The 16,904-nt window shown below is 40.9% G+C and overlaps 1 long non-coding RNA gene across 1 annotated transcript in view; it reads left to right on the top strand.

Moving 5' to 3' along the window:
- LOC310866043 overlaps positions 1 to 16,904 on the top strand; it is a 47,470-nt gene that overhangs the window by 5,315 nt on the left and 25,251 nt on the right. The window contains exon 2 of the long non-coding RNA XR_014569870.1: positions 6,643 to 6,694. This is a non-coding gene — a long non-coding RNA (uncharacterized lncRNA). The remainder of the gene's footprint in view (positions 1 to 6,642; positions 6,695 to 16,904) is intronic.

The following is a 16,904-nucleotide window of genomic DNA, read 5'->3' as shown; positions in this document are numbered from 1 at the left end:
TTCTTGTTAGACGTACAGTGTTATTTGTGGTTTCAAATAAACTATATTTAGCTTGGAAAGAGCTCTGCTGAATGGATTTCTGACAGTCATCCTAGTTTCTCTGAAGCATATTTGTTTTCTTTGTAGCACTGAAATTCCTTGAACCAGGGTTCATTCATTGCACTTATTTCGACCTTGCACATTTCCCAGCAAATAGTTGCACAATACATAAAGGCATATTCATGTAATTAGTTTCATTGTAAGTCATTTCATTTCCCCACCAGTCCAGTACAGGGATTCAACCTAACAACCCTGTGACACTGCCACATAAATGTGTGAAGAAATTTATTTCCTGCCCTTGCATGAGTATTGAAAGAAAACGAAACATACCATACTGGGTGATAAAGGGAATATATTGGTTACAATTTGGTTGAAGTGAGACGGCCAGGGATTCCTTTTTAGATGGTAAAGCGTGTTTGGTGGTTTGTTAAAGAGAGACTCTTTTAAGGCCATAATGAGATCTCAAAGAAGAAAAGTTTGGTCAAAGAACTGAGGGTTTAGCTCTGAATCCCTTCAGAGCTTTTGGACAAAGGTAGGTTTGGACAAAAAACACTCCTTGGGCTAAAAACGGCCATAGCTGTCATGACAAATGTGATGAGGTCAGCACAAATGTGATGTGGTCAGCACATTTTTGGCAAGTGGCTATGGCTGTTTTTAGCCCAAGGAGTGTTTTTTGTGCAAAACTAATGCTTGGAATGGACTCTAGTTTGACATGTCACATGCTACTTAAAGCATAAAGAAAGTTTGACATTTTGGCCTCATACAGGATGTTAATGGGAGGGTCACAAGAAACCCCTATTAAAACTAGAACTGCACTCTGTCGAGTGCATACTTGCTTGTTGCACACTAGTAGGCCATAAATGGCCAACTAGTGCGCAAGCAGAGCGCGCAAGTACTTTCGACCGCTGTAAACTGTGGAATCTCAGTATCTCTGTGAAGGATACACTTTTGATGCGTATGCAAATAAAACAGCAAATTTGTGCTTGATTTGCTGGGACCAGATTACATAAATGACCATATTTCTTACGTCATCATTGAGAGCTAGTCATACATATACTATATATATAATTTGTAAGTTGACTAGCGGTATACTGTGGTTACTTTGTGCCAAAAACCGTCCCAGCCAACCCGCCACTTTTGATGCGTATGCAAATAAAACAGAAAATTTGTGCCTGATTTGCTGGGACCAGATTACATAAATGACCATATTTCTTACGTCATCATTGAGAGCTAGTCATACACACCATGTACTCTGGTCCCAGCTAATCAGGCACAATTTGCTATTTTATTTTACAGATTATATATATATATTATATGTATGACTAGCTCTCAATGATGACGTAAGAAATATGGTCATTTATGTAATCCGGTCCCAGCAAATCAGGCACAAATTTGCTGTTTTATTTGCATATGCATCAAAAGTGGCGGGTTGGCTTGGACGGTGCATACGGACCGGGCGAAATTATTACTTGCGCGCTCTGCTTGCGCAAGTAATAATTGCTCAATACTGACAGCCGGTCAGCAAGTGGATTCATGAATGTATGTAGACAATATTTTAGAAAAAAAGACTATATACCAAATTTCCCACCCGTCCACCTCGGCTGCCGGACTATATTGGATCATTTCAGCTACATGAAATTAATATATGTATATATTTTAATCTTTAAAATATAACATACCGGTAACTATAATAAGAAACAAAACACAGGATGTTGAAAAGACAATGTCGAATTTTGAGTATACACAGTATCCGTTGGTATAGCCTATTTATATTCCTTGTGTTTCTACCCTCAAGCAAGTACTTAACAGCAAGACTTATCCAATAATCTGCTGTCACTTTCTCTGAAACCACACCTCCTGGGGAGGGTTGAGGTATTGATTGGTTGCTGGGTGTCAGTTGGCCATATTGATTGGTGTATGTGAGAGACAGAGGAAGATTGCAGTGGGAAAGAGGGAGAATTTAGTTCACACAGTAGACTATTAACTCTGAAGACATGGACACAGCTGTAAATTGAATTTGGCTAGTTAGACGTCTGTCTGTCTGTAAAATACTGTATATCGGCCCAGGCCGTAGCGTAACGGTCTGGGCACCGGACTGGTAATCCAGTCACAGTGTGCCGCGGGTTCGACTCCCGGACCCGACACGGCCTTTACTGCATGTCATCCCCCCATCTCTCTCCCGTTTCCTGTCAGCCTACTGTCTGTCCCTTCAAAAATCAATAAAAGGCGTAAGCCGCAAAAAAAAATATATCTAAAAATACTGTATATCTATGTAGCCTAGGCTACTTTTGCCTCTTTATCTGACTGAGTTTGTATGAGAGGTCTGACTGTACATTGATAGAAATCCAGCACCTGTCACATGGATATTAGTCTCACGAGACTTGTTTTTCCTTTGAATTTGCCAATGGGTTCCCAGAATGCATAAATATTGATTGACCTGACTTAAAGCCCCCTGTTGCTACCTAAATAAATGAGCTCTTAACTTTGTGGTTAAAATGAATGATGGGAAAGCACTGTGTGAGGTCTTGGATTCAAGTCTGACTGACTGACACAGAGGCCCACCTGCAAAGCATCAACTCTGGTGGTCATACATGACTCAGAGGGCCTGGTATCTCTTACTTTAATGTATGCTCCCTTGTACAATGGTGTTGCATGTGGAAAGTAGCAGATCTACAAGCTCAATGCGTCGTGTGGACGTTGATTCATTGTGAGATTGTATATCAGGTCTTTTCGGTATGCAACACGTCTTACAACAAAGTAAAAATCTGGCTTCAGCCAGTTTGTGCACAAGGCTCCTTTTTCAGCACTTAATTAGCAAAAATGCCCCAAAAGTATCTTTACAAAAAATATGGAAAACACACACACACACACACACACACACACACACACACACACACACACACACACACACACACAATCATTTATCTCTGTCTACCGTTCTCTGTGGGAAAAAAGTGCTTGCCTCGTCTTGCCCCCCAGCATGTGCGTCTACCCCAGCATGGCAATCAGAAACACAATAGCGGGCCTTGTCTGCGACCTGCAACTAATGGTGTTTTGGCTAACAGAGGTCTGAGTCAGTTCCTCTGGTCACCGTGACTCACTGCTTACACCAGACCCCCCCCACCCCCATAGAAGAGAGACGGACAGTGGCCAAAACTCCAGATGGGTAGGAGTCTGAGACAGTTGGAGGCATGGGAGTCATGGAGGGAGGAAGGGATGGAAGAGAGAGTGGGTGATGGAGTACGGCGACTCACTGTCAGGGTGCATTAGAGCTTAACAGCTAGGCCATTGTTATATTATAATTCAAATCTGAATGTTTTGCCAATTATTTGGTGGCCCACTTGCATTATCCTCACATCCCACCTCTTGGCCCCTGGTCCACATGGTTAGGAATCGCTGACATAGGGGGTGTGGAGAGGGAAGGATTGAGGGGCGAGGTAACGGCCAGTGATTGAGAGAGTGCTGGGGTGATGATAGAAGAAGGTGAGAGAAGAAGTGTTGAGAGTGATAGAGAGGGAGAGGATGGTGATGAGAGCAGTGGGGTGAACATGTAGCAGACCTACAAGCTCACAATGTGCAACCGTATGTTTTGCACCCATCCCATGTACAATGCACTGGGTTTTGTCTTTTTGAGTGGTGCAACCATAGGGCGCAGCCACTCCAATGCCCAGCTTTGTCCGTCCCTGGCTGTGCCCCTGCGTCCCTATGTATGTTTAATGTTTTAATTTACGTCATATTTAGAGGAATTATCATCTCTTATCATCATACATTATCATGCATCATCTCATATTGGCTATTGGCCAATCAGAATGCCTGTTGCCTGTGATTGGTTAGCTGATTGACTTAAATTTTCCCTTCAATGTCAATGGCGTTTAATGTTTTGATGTTTAATTTACATAATATTTAGCGGAATTCTGACGCCATTTCTCCGTTCATCGGCAATGGCAAAACCTGAGACGGGCGGGGACAAAATTTAGCGCTCATTTGACCGGAATTCTCTTACCGTGGTCAATGGCAAACCTTGAGACGTTTGGGGACAAAAGCTATGTATGTGAAGTGAGGGGCGCTCTTATCAATTGGTACGTCATCATGACATGACATGTCGATTTGCTCGTCGACATATGACGTACGACGTACATTCTCCATTCATTGTCAATGTGAATTGATTTGTGTAAGATGAAAATCTACACTAATAGCTGAATATAGGAGGGGCTAGCACCGCTTCAAAGTGTCCCTTTTCTGGGCATGTTATAACTCATAATAAGCAAACGTTTGGTGGAAATATCAGATCTACAAGTTTGCAATGCAACACGTGAGCTTGTAGATCTTCTAGCTGTTTTGAGCAAAGGCACTTTGCTCAAAGAAAATATGGGGGGCATACATGTGTACCCAATACCCGCAGCATGGGTGGAATCAAAGTCTCCATCATCAAATTATGTGGTTTGGTTTCAAAGGATTTAAAAAGTGGAAATGATTTCATCACCATGGGTACCTATTAGTGGTTTTGCTAAATCAAAATGCCACTTTAAAGGGTATTTCTTTCCAAAAGTGATGGAACCCAGATGTATTTTGAATCAAGTGTCCCTTTGCAGTGCAAAAACAGCAAAACCCTTTGGTCAAAATTCACACTTTCACACAAGTATGTCAAAATGGAATGGGCGGATTGCCATGAAACATACTGAGCGCATTAATGCTACCTGGAGCCCTCCCCTCAGCATCCTCCGATACCAACGCAGAGCCAGCATTTCTCAGCATAGATTTCTTGGTTTCTCTTTTTGTCATTCTGCATTGTTCTCACTTCTTTTCATCTTTGCGCTTTCTCTATCTTTTCTCTCTGCTTTCACTCTCGTTCACTCACACACCCCGAATGGCAGTAGGAGCAACACGTTCATGCAGAAATATGCAGCTGTATTTGTGCAAACTTGTGCGTGCCCTCTTCAGAGAAAGAGGAAGAAAGAGCATGAGTGTGAGATACAATTTCTACACGTGCTACATGTTCATGTCCTACTCCTGAATACTGAATGTTCTGTGCTCCAGTGTTGTATGTGGTCTTACTCTTGAGTGCAGCAGTAGAACTGGGGCAGGGTATTACATCTTGTCATACATCATTGTACAGTACAGTACAGTGATTGATTCTAATTAAATCAAGCGAGCTGAAGTACTGTGTGTATGCGTGCGTGCGCGGCAAACAGGAATGACAAGGTTAATGGATGATGGATGTTTGTGTGTGTGTGTGTGTGAGTGTGCATGTGTACGTGCGTGCGTGTGCTTGCGACTTGACCAGCGTGGGAACGGCGGCAGAGGAAGTGTATATTTATGGAATCATCTGGGTTCACATGGTTTCCTTTCACTGGACAGGACGGAACAGCAGCACTCCACTACTGCAGTAGGCTACAAGTAGATTCACTACTACAGTTAATATAGCAGTACAATAACAGCAATACTGCAATACATTGCCATAGTACTGAGTTTAGCAGTATTACTGCTATAGTGCTTCCAGAGCTACTGTGATTCAGTACAAAAATATGATATGATAACCATAATAAGAAATAGTTATAGTATCATAATAGTATATTCACTACAGGAAATATATTTATATATAATAAAAATACAGTATATTTACAACTACAGAATAATCTACGGTAGGCCTAGTTACAATATAATAATAAGACTATTAATTTACTACTAATAATCATGAACAATTGCGTGTGTGAAAACCAAAACAGTTTTCCACAGTAGAATGTTTTGGAGTGCATGTGGCATGTTGATAAGATGTGAGTATAGGCCTACACTAAACTCAATACAATGTATCTCTCTTAGTGGTGTCATCACCATGCCCAATTTCACTACCTCAATATGGTTCAAATCCCAAAGGGAGACAATCTAACTGGGAGAAACTGAACATTAGTATTTGTACTGCTGAGGTGCCAGTCGAGAAAATAACTTAACTCCCAAATTCAACAAATGTCCCTGGGGAATTGGAAGTAAAAAGTGAAGGCTATTTTCAGACTGCTGCTATTTTCTCATGACACAGAGAGAGAGGGGTCAGCAATCAGGATCTATTGGTCAACTTCTCAGGCAAGCTTTCCCATAGCTCTGTGTGTGTGTGTGTGTGTGTGTGTGTGTGTGTGTGTGTGTGTGTGTGTGTGTGTGTGATGACCAGTCATCAGTACAAACTAGCAGGAAGTGGTGTCTACAGATGACTCAGCCAAGGCATGACTGGTAGAGCAGATGTGTTTTCCCCTATGTTCTCTCTCTCCCTCTCTCTCCGAGCATTCTTTGGTCTCTCTTTGATCTATCTACTCTCTCTCCTGCTCTCTCTCATCTCTTTTTTTTGTCTCCCTCCCTTTTCTGTTCTTCGTGCGTGTGCGTGTGAGTGAGTGAGTGAGTGAGTGAGTGAGTGAGTGAGTGAGTGAGTGAGTGAGTGAGTGACTAGAACACTCAGCTATGTGTGTGGGAAGATAACTGGCTTCCTTCAACCTGATTAAAACATTCTGTTTCTCTTCTCTTATTTTTCCATCTCTCTCTCTCTCTCTCTCTCTCTCTCTCTCTCTCTCTCTCTGTCTTTGCCTAACTCTCTGCCTCTCTTTCTTTCTCTCTTAGTATTCAGTAAAGACATGATGAAATGAAGAGGAGGACAAGCCTTGACCAGCAGGTGAGTGAAGACAACTCACTTAATGGGGAGGTGGGGGTGTCGTGTCGTCTCAGGTTTGGCAGGGCTCTGGAATTTGGGTGTGTAAACTGTGTACAATAGGTGTGTAAACTATGCACAATGTTTCAGGTCCTCTTTTACATTGAGTTAGTTTTCAACCTTCCGAAAGCATTGTGACAGTTTGAAAACACACACACGCGCGCACACACGCGAGCACACACACACACACACACACACACACACACACACACACACACACACACACACACACACACACACACACACACACACTGATTTGATTTGTTGAATTGCTTTCAGCCAACATTCAGAACAAACATACGATGAGCAGTTGTCTTTTGGTCATAGATGCTTGTGATTGATTGTTGGACGGATTTGTCCATGTTGTAGCAAAACATACCATCTATATTCGGCACTTTGCACAGCTGCCCAGAGGTTAGTCATGGCATGATGTGTACTGGCCGCACCTACGAATGGTGTCATGTACTTGTTGATGTTATGGCTTTAGTTGAAAAGGTATGTACTGTAGTGTAGGCTCATTTAGTAAAATTTCTGTGTTCATAAAGATAAACTAAAAAGGTTTACACTGTAATAATATTACAGTGCAAATCCCCTCCCTTGACAACTACAGTCACATGGGCCCACGCTTGGGTAGAGCTAGGGCAGGGCATTAAACATCCTCCTGCTCCAGTGAAACAGGTGTGAAGTGCAGTGTTTGGTAGTATTGAATTTCTCCCAAGAACAGCATCTCCCAACCTAACCCCGGCCTATACTGTTGCTGTAAATAACAGACATTGTTTTGGTTCATTTGCTTGGTTACGTTGATTGGTTGGTTGGCTTTGAATTATAGCACAGCATAGTTTCCTATGAATAGTATGAAATAATGGAGATGATGTCTAAAGTACTGTAGGGGTGAGGTCCACAGAGAGGTTGCAGGACCCTTTCTGGCATGTCCCTGTAGAGAACTAATGAGTCAGTCTTTGAGGATTGGACTGAAATTGTTTAGTTGGTAATTATACAGTAGGTAAATAAACATCAAATGAACTGATGTTCACAATGAACCAAATTATACTGCTATCAACGGAGTTGATATGAACACTTGATTAAAAAGTATTATTGATGATTGTCAATATTCCAGTATAGATAATGAGGCAAAAACAATTAGGTCTAATCGAAAAGGTTTATTTGAAGATAATACAAAAAAAGGATAAGTCCAAAAGTAAAAGAGATTAATACAAGATAATAAGTTCAAAGTAAAGTACACCGATGAATCCAAAAAGAAAAGTACGAGAGTACGAAAGAGTCGAAAAAGGATAGCTGTGCAAGCAGCCGAGAGTTGCACTTATTCCTCGGTTTTTAGTCTGGCATTTTAGCCACGCATCATGGTTCTACCCCAGCTTTTATAGCATGTGGATAGCACCAGAGTCAGTCCTCGGTCCACACGAAAGTTCTGTGGCCTTTTCCAAATTCTTCCCGCAAAACACATAAGTCATATCCCACAGCACCGAACGTCCCAGAACAATTGAGATCTGCCAGAGAAGTTGAAGTGACCTGGCTACAGGCTGGGATGATTTCATATTACACATGGACAGAACTAAAGGAACATAACAAACCACCAGACCCTCTCTCCCCTGAGAGGACCATTCGGTGGAGCAATCAGATCATTTGTGTGTGTGTGTGTGTGTGTGTGTGTGTGTGTACACACACACACACACACACACACACACTGCAGGCCTGTCTGTTCTGTTAAAGCAGCCCTCCATGTCCAGTAAAGGTGTGTTGTTGTTTATCTATTTTCTGTGGGCATCAATGAAGTGATGTATTTAGTTTTGGTATGGCACTGCACTATCCTGTACATCCCCACCACCAAGGGAGAGACGCTGCACCAAGTGCAGTGTGTGTAGGCAGGCAGGCGGGGGAGGGTTACGACTGAGATGACTCAGCGTTCTGTTGCCGGGGAGATCAACGGTCATGTGGGCTCCCGCCCCCGGTCTCTTTATCAATTCACTGGATTTGATGTATTGTTAATTGTACAGTATCTCTTTTGTTTGTTTCTCTCGGCTGAAGGCCCCTGCAGAAGCCTGAGGTTGTTACAGGGCCCAAAAGATGCATTTTGGGGCTGTCATGCAGAAACCTTGTATCTCCAATTCTCCATATTTCAATTTCTTTGCATGTAGATCGCCTATTTTCACTATTTTCAAAGCACTATAACGATAACGATAAAAGCTTGTACAAGTGGTTTGGTCAATACTGAGGATTCTACTGTTTAAGTCAGGGATAGCAGTTTGCATTTGTAGTCTTCTATATCTTATGGCTCCCAGGGTTAGGGCCGATTCATACTCCTATTTTAGAGGCGAATAAAAGTCGGTTCGGCGCTGTAGAGCCTACAATTTGACGTCATTTGAGGTTCGGAGGGGCGGGTACCGTCCTAAAGTCGAAATCTGACGAGCCGAAATCATTTCGGCACTACAGCGCCGAAACAGCGGTAAAATAGGAGTATGAATCGGCCCTTAGGCATGTGTGATTTCAGCTGAAGATGCCAACACAACTAAGGACTAAATTCGAGGCGCAATTTACCTGGGCTTATCTTGAAACCTGAAAGTCAAGGATGGTATCTGTGTAATGGTAGTAGTACTGTTTTGAATCTATCTGGATGTGAAACCATGACACTGTAAGTGCATCAAAATACCTTCTCACTGTGTGGTGATGTGGTGGTTATTAAAGGACCACTTTTCAGTTTTCAACGTATATAATTGGTCCTCACTAATGTTCATGATGCAGTACGGTATTAATACCACAATTATTTTCTACTCAGTCTTTGTCTTATAGAAGGGTTGTGGGCAGTTCAGAAACCTGTCCACCAGTGACATCATCGTTAGGCAGATAATTTAAGATTTGTATTATCGTGAGAACGATGGCTTCCATTATCACATTTTTTTTAAAGCCTGAAATGTCCCTAAAGCCATGTAACGCTCTGTAACTGTGTGTGTGTGTGTGTGTGTGTGTGTGTGTGTGTGTGTGTGTGTGTGTGCGTGTGTGTGTGCGTGTGTGTGTGTGTGTGTGTGTGTGTGTTTCTAGTTTCATTGGTCAGGAGGTGCACGCACAATTCAACGGGTGCTTGAAACTAGAAACAGACTGAAAAAGGAAGAATAAGTCTGCACACCGTTTTCAAAACGTTATTTACCAAGGCGGGGTAAAACACAACATTTTGGCCTCATGGTGTCATACCTGTGTATGTGTGTACAGTATATGTCCTGTCCTGAAACACCTTGTGAATTACGGCTTGAGCTAAGAGAACATACATATTACGACAACATTATACCGGGCTTCCGGCTGTTATTAAAGAAGAACCAAGAACATGGCTCAGACAGTGCATAGACCATAATGATCCTTGTGAGCACAAGGACCCGGCTTCAAGTATTCAAACCTTCTCTGTCTACTGTCTCTCTGCCCTGGGCTTCCTCTGTCTCAGTCTACACTGACCAGTATCAGAACATTATTATTAATATTTGGGCAGGCATTGTCATTGGCACATGCACGAGCATGCATGTGTGTCGTGTGTGTCTTTTGTAAGATGCACATTCATGTTTATGAGACTTTCCTGAGACTTTCTAGGTTACCATAATTCCTTGGCCACCCTACCGCGCTCATCAGTCATTGCTGTCACCAGTCTGACACTATACCCATCTATTTATCTCTCTTTCCTTTCTCCCCATCGACTCTGTGTAGCTGGGATAATAATAATAATAATAATAATAATATATACGATTTATATAGCGCTTGAAAAAAAATATATATAGCGGGATGAAATTGGCATCCATGCGCTTGAAAATGTATGTTCTATTTTCTACAGGGCTGCAGAGATGCGAGAGACCCCAGTTATTGAACAATCAACAATCACTTTATATAGCCTATTCCTTTTTCTTCTTCTTTTTAACGAAAACATTCGTTTTCTTCCATCTCTGAAAAGCAGAATCTGTACATTGGTTAAGTTTGTTCACAAAACTTCACATGAGGAAGTGTCTTTCTCAGCATTAATTACGCAGGGGTGTTGGTGTTGCTCACAGTTGCTGTTGAACGGCCTACGTTGTGAAATGACTGACTGTGTGGGGTCTTGGTTGACTGCACAGTGCACACTGTAAAGGTAGATTTGAGTCAATAACACCAAAGAAAGAGGAGGCAGGATAACCTTCGACAATATACGGATACATAAAGTAGAGTAGATCTACTTGTCATTTTTTTAAAGCACTTCCCAATTCTCGCCAGTAGATGGCGACATGGTTACACAGAAAATGTCTACTGCACAAAGAGCCATCTCGACTCTGTGTTTTGCATTTTGGCTACTTTTGCTCGTTTCCCGTTTAGCTAGATATTATAACTAATTTAATCTAATTATAACCAATGAAAATATATTTTAAAGTTCCATCCTGTGTCTATTTAAGCTACATGTCAACTGGTCATGGGGAAACTATAGGCTACACGTGTTGTTCTTTTTTATTTAAATCTGCACATCAGGTTACTCGGACATGAACTTGACGAAGTGAACATCGGCCGAGGGCGCGATGTTTAATTTTAAAGACGATTAAATTGTTTTAGCATTGAATAATCTATAGCATATATGCTTGTGGATATTATAGGCTATAAGAACAGTTTAAGGTAGCCTATATAATATCATAAGTTGAACCGTCCTCTTTCTCGGCATATCTGGCCTTCCGAAATAGACCTACACGTTATTTCAACATATTATAGGCTATCTTCAATCGGCCTTTGGCTTTTATTAGGCCTATACTATACTGCTGCTGCATATGTGACGACTGACGAGTGGGCCTGTTTTTGCTGGATATGATTATATGTTGAAATGATGGCTTTGTCTGACAGTAACAGACGCCTATAATCACTGGAAATAATCTGAAGTAAAAGACGTGAGCTATAGGCTATTATTTATCACCCCCATTTGGAATTGATAGTTGATTGTGGTGTATCATCGTGTGACACGCGTGTCGCCTATAGAGAAAGTTGACTATACGAATGCAATAACTTGCCTTCTGTTATGAATGTCGATCGATGTTATAATTTGACAGTATAAAGGCTAAATAATAGTGAATACAAAATAAATGAATAACTATGATTATTGCTGATGGTGTAATTTTCTAGTCTCTATAGACTGCGGGATAGCTATATATTTGCAGTCTACAAAAAAAACAATATACAGACCACTGCGCTATTATCATGTATCCGGCCGAAATAACTCTGTCTCTGTCCATCAGAAAATGTAGCCTACTATTGAAATATTGGGGTTTTGACTTGATGAATTTGTCAGGCCTATATTGCCACACACAGGTTTTGAAATAAAATGTGGGAGAACGATTCAGGTGTATAGCAGCGGTGAGCACCACGAGCCACCAACACACATGAGGTTAAATATGAACAAACATCCTGCTGTATAGGCTGGCAGCTGGCTGGTTGCTTTCTAAACAAACAATCGATAACCAAAATGTCAAAGAAAGCCCCGTTCCCTTCCTGGCTGATGTGAAAATAGATAGACATTTGTGGTTGACAGTTGACACGCAAGAGTTGTATTGGCATGTCCGACCGCCCGCGCCCGCCTGATCAAACTCACATTGATTGATTGATTGAAATATTTATTAACAGTTTGTAGAATTTACAGTACATTTTAAGCACAAACTCAATACAAAGACTGTCAACTGTGAGTGGATGACCCAATTAAGCATTACACTTGTTTACAACAGGGTCCACATTGTTCAATTCATCAAAACATTTAAAGACATACAGACATTTAGAGATATACAAATAGACATTTCTATGTAGCTAAAGTACAGAACATGTATGCACAAAGCCAGAAACAAGAATTATTTTTATTTGATTCACTAAACAGGAATTACGGTAAATTGCATAGGCCAATATACAAACGTATTAAAGAAAATAGTGTAATGAGCACAGGCTATAGTAAAAATATGTAAATAGATATAGGCAATTTATAGCCTATTGATTGATTGATTTACTTTTATTATAGCAAGATTTAAAAACTGTATATAGGCCATAATGCTCAAATGAAACAGCTTCTTCATGGTTGAAAATAACAATGCAACTGGTTTAGTCTGCTATGGTTGTAGTCAGATAGATTAATATCAGATTAATTCAAACTGTCTGCTATGGTTGTAGTCAGATAGATTAATATCAGATTAATTCAAACGGCCATGTGTTTATTCGCAAATCTGTAAATTAGGTATGGGCTTTGGATAATAACCAAAGTATTATAGGCTATGATGAAAGGCAAATGTGAATATTGTATATAACAGCTAATGGCCCAGTGGTGCCATAAAACAACAAACACAAATCCCTTTGATGGGAAACGTTTAAAAATAGCCTAAATTGATTTTCGTTTGCCTTGAACTTCATGGGAGATCTTAGGCTTCACGTCTTTAATCTAATTTGTAACGTGATCTGATGTCCGTTTGTGACTCACTAGCTATTTGTGTGTGTGTGTGTGTGTGTGTGTGTGTGTGTGTGTGTGTGTGTGTGTGTGTGTGTGTGTGTGTGTGTGTGTGTGTGTGTGTGTGTGTGTGTGTGTGTGTGTGTGTGTGTGTGTGTGTGTGTGTGTGTGTGTGTGTGTGTGTGTGTGTGTGTGCGCGCGTGTGTGTGTGGGCGACGGCAGTCGCCGACGATTTGTCATATCTTTTCTCTTAGTTCTCACACTGCCACGGACCACGGTTAAATGCACACTATATACGGCTATATAGGCCACAGCATAAAATTAAATTAAATGATAGATGAAGAGGTGCTCTGCATGGTGCTGTTATTATTCCCTTGGTATGGTATAGGCTATAGGAACTTCGGTCATGTGAATCATTTTTCTTTTACATTAAAGTCAGGTCGTGTGAGCTTAGAGCGTGTAAACGTTTGATTTTTCGTGCCGAGCTCCTTTGAGAACTATATAAGTGGTCAATGGTGGATCATGGAATTATGAGTTATACGAGGAGAAGGCATTAGTCTACTTCCATCATTCCAAATTCCATGAGCAAGAATATTGATTTCGCCTACATATAAATATGCTCTATTTTATCGACTCCAAATAGTACTTTTATTCGCCACATTTTCTGTGGCGTATAAAAGAGTATTTTCTTAAGGGTATATTAGGTAGCCTACTATAGGTATAGGACTACGGTAAGGTAACGGTGCGTTAACGGTTGCCCATAATCCATCTCGCCCTCGATTCTTTTCCGCCGACCTCACGCCGACCGCTCGGTGCCGCGCAGTTCATATTATTTATTTTGTTTTACTGAGAATAAGGTTAGCAATAAGTTTATAGTTATAAGGTTAGGTTCAGGCATAGGTTTACTGCAGGGTTAAGGTTAGGAATAAGGTTAGGTTTAACCGTTAAAGCATAATTTACATAGGTTGCTTTAGGAATACCATGCCGCGCAGTTCCGCAGGCTGTAGGCTATGCCCGGGGCGAGTTGGTAATGGGGCGAGTTGTTTAGTTGATTTTAGCAATTTATTTTAATTTGTGTATATTTTTGACTTGAGAAAAAGAGGCCGCACAGCGCACACCTCTTAGTCACAATGCTAGAAACTTTATTGAAACAAAGTTTCGGTTGTATACTACTATTACTTAACATATATAGGCCTACCACATCTCCAGACAAAATGCAACTTCAACACAATGTTGTTAAATGTCTTTATAGAAGTTTGTAGGCTAATACGTTATTTTGCGTTGTAAATGTATACTATTAAGATGTTAAGTTATACTGTATATAGTACACTCCATGACTATTAGCAACTCAGTAGCCTAGGCCTAGGTCAGAATTCAGAAATATATTTGAATAATTTCTGTATTGTGGCATTCATAAATTATCAAGTAGGCCTAGCATATATAGGCCTATATGCTACATGTAAAATTATGGGCGAGTTTCTCTCAAATTCTATAACATAGGCCACCTGCAAATCATATTTTTCTTTATCTGAAAAGAACAGAGTGGAATTTTCACTCCTTCGAGTTCAACAACACCGACACTATAAGCACCACCTGCGCGTAAATTCCACTAGCAGAAACGGATAGGTAGCTACTGACGCAATTAATTGCCTTAATATGTATGGTGCCGTTAATCATCGTTTTTTGGTTCGGATATAGGCTACAACCTGAACCTATTCCCTTTAGGAAATATGGAGCTAAACACGGTAACACCGTTGTCCAAATAACGAGTCAAACAATTGTCTGGTTGCACATTGCACAATTAAGTCCGGAGTAGCTATAGCGCTCTGCTTGCTGCTTGCACAAATAGCCAAACAAATGCCCAATAGTCCGCTATTTTCTCATTGTGTATAATAGTAACAGTTTTACTTTTAATTATTGCGTTTTATTAGGGTCGAATCAGCAAGTTCCTTGTTGTCCCAATGGGGAAATTCATTTTGCAATCTGCAGTAGGCCTACGTGCAAACACATTCAGTGATTCACGGGGTAGGCTATGTGAAAACACGCACATGACAGTTCCACAATACAACATGATCAAAGTGATTGAAATTTAAAAATGAATGTGCCATGTTTGCCCAGGCCTTAAGATTAGGCTACCATGTAGGCTATAGTCCTTGCAGGAATTGCTTATTTACTGAATTCGGCTGTGCCTATTATAATTGGTCTTATTACATTTGGTATTTGTCATATAGGCCTACTGAGTATAGATAAGATTCACATTCAAACAGTAGGCCCTACTATAGGTTACATTATGACAGGAAACTAAAACGATTGATTGATTGATTGATTGATTGTCTATCAGTCTATATTGTCTATTATCTTAACATGATTATCGATTGATGTTGGGTTGCAAGTTTTCGATAGCCTATAGGCCTGTTTAAATGTTTGTGGAAAAATCATGTCACAGCCTGAAATGTATAATTTAGTAGTTCACCCAAAACATTATACATATTTTGTATCAATTACACACCCATGAAGCCTTGAATTAATTTTTTGTATGAGACTCAAAGAGGTTGCTACTGACCCATTCATCAGATTATTGGCCTAGGAATGCGACAAAAACAATCTCCATGAATTCAAGGCTTCATGGGTTGTGTAATTGACAGAAAATAAGTCATTTTTTGGGTGAACTTCTTTAAAATACAGGCAGATCATGTATTATTTTTGCAGTCACATTGTGTCATCCAACCATGGGCTGAAATGATGTGCTTTTCATGTATTATTTCTTCTCATATATGGTGGTGAGAATTCTCACATTGGAAATAACCTCTTTATGAGTTCTGATGGTATATGTTATTGTGATGAGGCTGGATAAGGAAGCTGATAAGGAAGCTGTCTGTCTGTCTGTCTGTCTGTCTGTCTGTCTGTCTGTCTGTCTGTCTGTCTGTCTGCGTCAGTCAGTCTGCGTCAGTCAGTCAGTCAGTCAGTCAGTCAGTCAGTCAGTCAGTCAGTCAGTCAGTCATGTGTTTACATCAAACAGCAGTTGGCACCATCAGTCAATGTTTCTGCAAATGCACACGCACGCGCGCACACACACACACACACACACACACACACACACACACACACACACACACACACACACACACACACACACACACACACACACACACACACACACACAATAATCTCCCACACAGACACTCATGTTCACAAACCATTTTAGCCCTTTCAGCTGCTGATATTATTTGCCAAACAAATATGATATCTTTATAAAAGGCCATGCCCATGATACTTGTGGATTATTCTCATGATGGATGATTTACAGAGCAACTGAAACTTTTAAGTGGTAGCAGCATGCATGTGCGCTGAAACTGGACATGTTTCTCATTTTCACATTTAGGCATGAGCAATTTTCTAGCTTTGTGATGATCAGAGCACTGCCCCACTTGTTTCTGCACACACAGTAATCCCTTTACGCAAATCTCCCATTCATTTTACCTGTCCATTTTGTTCATTTAATCTTAATCTTGGAGCAATTTACAATGAGTGAGCAGGAAGGAGTTACGGGCTTAGCTCAAAAAGACACCTTGCTTCCTGCCGGTATTGAACCTGTTACTGGCCACCTCTCCGCTAGGGGACAGTCACTATAAGGTGTTGAACCTGTTACCGGCCACCTCTCCGCTAGGGGACAGTCACTATAAGGTGTTGAACCTGTTACCGGCCACCTCTCCGCTAGGGGACAGTCACTATAAGGTGTTG

Source organism: Protomyctophum parallelum (assembly GCF_964188405.1).
Source record: "Protomyctophum parallelum genome assembly, chromosome: 10".
NCBI classification, from domain to species: Eukaryota; Metazoa; Chordata; class Actinopteri; order Myctophiformes; family Myctophidae; genus Protomyctophum; species Protomyctophum parallelum.
This window is presented reverse-complemented; position numbering and strand designations above follow the sequence as displayed.